This window comes from Mobula hypostoma, chromosome 3 (genome assembly GCF_963921235.1).
Source record: "Mobula hypostoma chromosome 3, sMobHyp1.1, whole genome shotgun sequence".
NCBI classification, from domain to species: domain Eukaryota; kingdom Metazoa; phylum Chordata; class Chondrichthyes; order Myliobatiformes; family Myliobatidae; genus Mobula; species Mobula hypostoma.
In genome coordinates, this window is record NC_086099.1 from 12539946 (window position 1) to 12546304 (window position 6359).

Consider the following 6359-nt stretch of genomic DNA (forward strand, 5'->3'; position numbering starts at 1 on the left):
AGATGGGGTACGAGAGGGAGGTGGGGCATTAGCGGAAGTTAGAGAAGTCAATGTTCATGCCATCAGGTTGGAGGCTACCCAGACGGAATATAAGGTGTTGTTCCTCCAACCTGAGTGTGACTTCATCTTTACAGTAGGGGAGGCCGTGGATAGACATATCAGAATGGGAATGGGATGTGGAATTAAAATGTGTGGTGTTACGTACCCCGTAACTGGGTTGCCAAACCAGCAGAAATGGATCACTCAGTTGGAGTCTGGAGTACTAGAACTAAGAAAGTTTTATTAAGGAAACAAGCAACACAGTAATCGAAAGGATAATAAATGCAACAGTTCAGTGATGATAAACACACATGTGCACAGAATTAAGATAACAGCATCAATCAAGCTCTATCGTTGTCTAGGGGTAAATGACCAATTTCAAAATGACTCAAAGTTCAGTTCGCAGTAATCGTTGCCATGGCGATGGACAAGGTGGGGAAGAGAGACATAGAATAGGAACAACTCATCATTCAGCACAGCTTCACTCACAGACCAGCGAGATGGCTCACAAACAGCATTTGGGCGGGTCCTTGGTGATGTCACCTGAGGTCACCGACTGTGACCCTTCCTCCAGATGCGGTCGATCCTCTGCAGTGAACCCGGCACCCAGGCAAGGGCGGACACACACCGGGTTCCCGCTGATCGTACCTTTCCACCCTGGTCGTTGTCTGGCACTTCTCACCCACTCGTGAGAAGCGTACCGCTTCCAGGGTCTCGTTACCTCGGGTGGCGTGTGTGTGTCTTAGCGAACCTGTCCCTTTTTATCCCCCTGCTGGGGTATCGCCTGTCCATCACTTCAAACAGTTCAGGGTTCAAAGGGGGGAGCCGCTCCAGACAGCTCTTCCTCCCACATCCCTTCATTACACATCTCCAGACGCTGCTCCATTGTTCCTTATCTCTCCTTCCCCTGAGGGCAGGTGGCAGACCAACTGCTGATGCCACTGATGCTAGCCCAGGCCAGCAAACATCTTAATTTTATGTGTATTCTTGTAACAGTGGCCACTGGGAGATCCTGCTTTCTCTGGCGGACAGAGCGTAGGTGTTCAGCAAAACGATCTCCCAGTCTGCGTCGGGTCTCGCCAATATATAGAAGCTTTTCCTTCAGTTAGTCCTGACGAAGGGTCTCGGCCCGAAACCTCTTCCTAGAGATGCTGCCTGACCTGCTGCGTTCACCAGCAACTTTGATGTGTGTTGCTTGAATTTCCAGCATCTGCAGAATTCCTTGTGTTTGCGTTATGAATACATGATGCATTTAAATTTTTCTTATTTTTTAATTTTGGAGACATTTTGTATTAAGAGATTTGAACGCCAATCCATAAGACCATGGGATATAGGAGCAGAATTAGGCCATTTGGCCCATCGACCCTGCTCCACCATTTAATCATGGCTGATTTATTATCCCTCTGAACCCCATTTTCCTGCCTTCTCCCTGTAACCTTTGGCACCCTTATTAATCAAGAACCTATAAATGTCTGCTTTATACCCAGTCACTTGGCCTTCACAGCCTTCGGTGGCAATGAATTCACACAGATTCATCACCCTCTCGCTGAAGAAATTCCTTCTCAACTCTGGTCTATGGAATGTCCTTACATTCTGAGTCTGTGCTCTCTGAACCCTGACCCCCCCCCAACCTCTGCACGTCCACGCTACCTAGGAATTTCAGTATTTGATGGGTTTCAATGAGATCCCCTCTCATTCCTTTGAACTGCAGCAAGTACAGCCCCGAACCAGCAAATGCTCCTTATACGTTAACCCTTTCATTCCCAGAATCATTCTTATGAACCTTCTCTGGGCCCTCTCCAATGCCAGCACATCTTTTCTCAGATAAGGGGCTCAAAGCGGCTGACAATGCTCCAGGTGTGTTCTGACCAATGCTTATAAAGCCTCAGCATTGCATCCTTGCTTTTATATTCTAGTCCTCTTGAAATGAAAGTCAATATTGCATTTGCCTTTCAATGCTATGATGCCGGCCTGAGTCAGTGAATGAAGGTTTGCTCTAAATGACAAAGGTTTATTAGTAATAGCAAAATGTCAGTGCCATGACAAAGCAGTTTTGTGCAAAAGTCAGTACCTTAATTAAAATTACCTGGAACAAAATAAATGTGACATTAGTTGACAATAATCAGTATATCATAATTTTTTACTTGCCTTATCTATGTTTATTATTGAAATATTTATCTTTGATTCCTGTAAAATATAGTTCAGAGTTCAAAGTGGATATATTTATGGATATTTTTAATCTTTCCCTCTCCCAGTATGTATTGCCCTCCTGTTTCAATTCATCCGTCATTGTCCCTGTACCTAAGAAAACCAAGGTAGCATGCCTGGACGATTGCCGCCCTGTCGCACTCATCTCAATTATAAGCAAGTGCTTTGAGAGGCTGGTTAATGACTACATCCGCAGCATGCTATCTCCCACACTGGAACCCCTACAATTTGCCTACCGACGGAATCGGTCTATCGATAGCCACACCATAGCCACAGCACTACATAGCATCCTCACTCACTGGAGAAGAGAGATGCACATGTTAAAATCTGTTTCTGGACTACGGTTCAGCATTTAACACCATAATTCCCTCCAGACTTGACAGGAAGCTCAGAGACTTTGACCTGCACCCCACCTTGTGCAGATGGATCCCAGACTTCCTGTCCATCACCATCACACTGAGAACGGGGGCCCCCCAGGGCTGTGTGCTCAGTCCACTGCTGTTCACTCTGCTGACCCATGACTGTGCAGCAACATACAGCTCAAACCACGTCATCAAGTTCGCCAATGACACGACCGTGGTGGGTCTCATCAGCAAGAATGATGAGTCAGCATACAGAGAGGAGGTGCAGCAGCTAACGGACTGGTGCAGAGACAACAACCTGTCTCTGAATGTGAACAAAACAAAGAGAGATGGTTGTTCACTTCAGGAGAGCATGGAGCGACCACTCTCTGCTGAACATTGATGGTTCCTCTGTTGAGATCGTTAAGAGCACCAAATTTCTTGGTGTTCACCTGGTGGAGAATCTCACCTGGTCCCTCAACACCAGCTCCATAGCCAAGAAAGCCCAGCAGCGTCTCTACTTTCTGTGAAGTCTGAGATAAGTCCATCTCCCACCCCCCCCATCCTCAGCACATTCTACAGAGGATGTATCGAGAGCATCCTGAGCAGCTGCATCACTGCCTGGTTCGGAAATTGCACTGTCTCGGATCACCAGACCCTGAAGCGGATAGTGAGGTCAGCTGAGAAGATCATCAGGGTCTCTCTTCCCGCTATTACAGACATTTACACCACACGCTGCACCCGCAATGCTAACAGTATTGTGAAGGACCCCACGCACCCCTCATACAAACTCTTCTCCCTCCTGCCATCTGGCAAAAGGTACCGAAGCATTCGGGCTCTCATGACCAGACTGTGCAACAGTTTCTTCCCCCAAGCCATCAGACTCCTCAATACTCAAAGTCTAGACTGACATCTACATCATTTATTATTATATTGTAACTTGTCCTCGACTGTGCCTATTGACATGTTTATTAATTATTGTACTGCCCTGCACTGTTTTGTGCACGTTATGTAGTCCTGTGCAGGTCTGTAGTCTAGTGTAGTTTTTATGTTGTTTTACGTAGTCTAGTGTAGCCTTGTGCTGTCTCACATAGTCTAGTGTAGTTTTGTGTTGTTTCATGTAGCACCATGGTCCTGGAGGAAAGTTGTTTCGTTTTTACTGTGTATTATACCAGCAGTGTATGGTCAAAATGACAATAAACTTGACTTGACTAACAGTAACTATAACAGAATCAATGATGACCAACAAACTACAGTTTTCAACCAGAGTGCAGAAGACAACAAATACAAAAAGAAGAAATATTATAGTAAATAAATAAGAGATGAAGCATCCTGGAAAGTGAGTCCGTTGGTTGTGGCAAAATTTCAATGAGGGGGAAAGTGAAATTGAGTGAAGTTATCCACTTTATTCAAGAGCCTGATAGTTGAGGGGTGGTAATTCTTCCTAAACCTGGTGGTGTGGTTCCTAAGGCTCTTGCACTGATAAAAAAAATATTAAAAAGATAAAAAGCATTAAATAATCTTGAAAACAAGAGATTCTGCAGATCACCACCCACAACATGCTGGAGGAACTCAGCAGGTCGGGCAGCATCCGTGGAAAACATCGGTCGACGTTTCAGGCCGGAACGCTTCGTCAGGACTGTAGAGAGAAGGGGCAGAGGCTCTATAAAGAAGGTGGGGAGAGGGTGGGAAGGAGAAGGCTGGCAGGTGAAAAACCAGTAAGGGGAAAGGTAAAGGGGTGGGGGAAAGGAGGCAGGGAGGTGATAGGCAGGAAAGGTGAAGAAAGAATAGGGGAAAACACAATGGGTAGTAGAAGGAGGCGGAACGATGAGGGAGGTGATAGGCAGCTGGGGGAGTCCTGACGAAGGGTTCTGGCCCAAAATGTCGACCGATCTTTTCCACGGATGTTGCCGAACTGCTGAGTTCCTCCAGCGTGTTGTGAGTGTTGCTTTGACCCCAGCATCTGCAGATTATTTTGTGTTTAAGATTCTGCAGATGCTGGAAATCCAAAGGAACACACACAAAATTCTGGAGGTACTCAGCAGGTCAGGCAGCATCTATGGAGAGGAATAAGCAGTTGGAATTTAGGACCAAGACCCTTCAAGCACATTCCAAAGTATTTATTTATTGATTGATTGACTGATTGAGAGATACAGTGCAAAACAGACCCTTCTGACCCAACGAGCTGTGCTGCCCAGCAACACACCTATTTCAACCCTAGCCTAACCACAGAACAATTGACAATGAACATTGAACCGACTAACTAGTACATCTATGAACTGTGGGAGGAAACCGGAGCATCCAAAGGAATCCAAAGCAGCTCACAGGAAGGTTGTACAAACTTCTTACAGAGGATGCCAGAATTAAACTCCAAATTCCAACACCCACTTTTTACTGCCAATTAAGTGTAACACGCTGTAGGGTTTCACTGGTAATGTAATGGCCACTCTGTAATGTTTCACTGCTAAGGCTAAGGTAATGGTTTCTCTATAGCATTATATAGGGGAGGGGAGGAGAAGATGGCGGCGTGACGCAGCACGCACGGTCGCTCCGGAATGATATCTGTATTTGTTAAGTAGGGACTGTGCACAATCCTGATTTGATGGAGGCAGACGTGAGAAGCACGGAGGAACATCTGGAGAAACTCCTGAAGTGCCCGCTTCGCTGCCACTGCCACTGTGTGATCTGAAATCTCCGGAGGAGAAGGCCCCAAATCTTCGGCTTTGCCTGCTGCTTGGCGGCCGGGGCCGGGGTCGAAGCACTTGGCAGAGGTGGTGCTCGGTGCTCGGTGCTCGGTGTCGGAGGGCCGGTCGGAGGCTCGAAGTTTTCGGACGGACTCAAGAGTTGGCTGTGCTTCTAGGATGCTGCATTGGCAAGTTTGCAGCACTGGAGGTTCATGGCAGGGAGAGTTTTCTTCCTTCTACCATCTGCATGAGATGGTGGGACTTTCGAGAGACTTTGCGACTTTGTTTTTTACTGTGCCCATGGTCTGCTCTTTATCAAATTATGGCATTACTTTGCACTGTTGTAACTATATGTTATAATTATGTGGTTTTTGTCAGTTTTTCAGTCTTGGTCTGTCTTGTGTTTCTGTGATATCATACTGGAGGAACATTGTATCATTTCTTAATGCATGCATTACTAAATGACAATAAAAGAGGACTGTGTGTCCTCATAATCTAATCTAAAAAAAATAGCAGCAATATTTGGGTTATGACTCGAGATAACGGGGCATATTAGCCAATGAGTGGGATGTTGTTCTTTTTTGTGGGTCTGGGAGAAGGGATTTCATGGTCTTTTATCCGGGAGAGATGAAGAGAGATGATGCGAAGCTTTGGACACTACCTCATTTTTTTAATATACAGTATTTCTGATTTTTGCACATTTTTTAAATAATCAATTCAATATACGTAATTGATTTGCTTGTTTATTTATTATTATGTTTTATTTTATTTATTTTTTTCTCTCCCTGCTAGATTATATATTGCATTGAACTGCTGCTGCTAAGTTAACAAATTTCATGTCACATGCCAGTGATAATAAACCTGATTCTGAATGGAGGGAGTTGGTAGACCACTAGATGGAGTGGACTGAGAAGCGAGGGTCCGAGTGTCCGAGGGTCCGAGGGTCGGCTATGCTCAGAGGAGGACGACGGGAACAAATGAACTACACTGTGAACTCCATTTGCACATTAGACTGTTCCATGAGAATGGGCCCTTTTCTTTTTTTTTGTTTCTTTACTAATTCTTAATTAAGAATTCTTAATTCTTA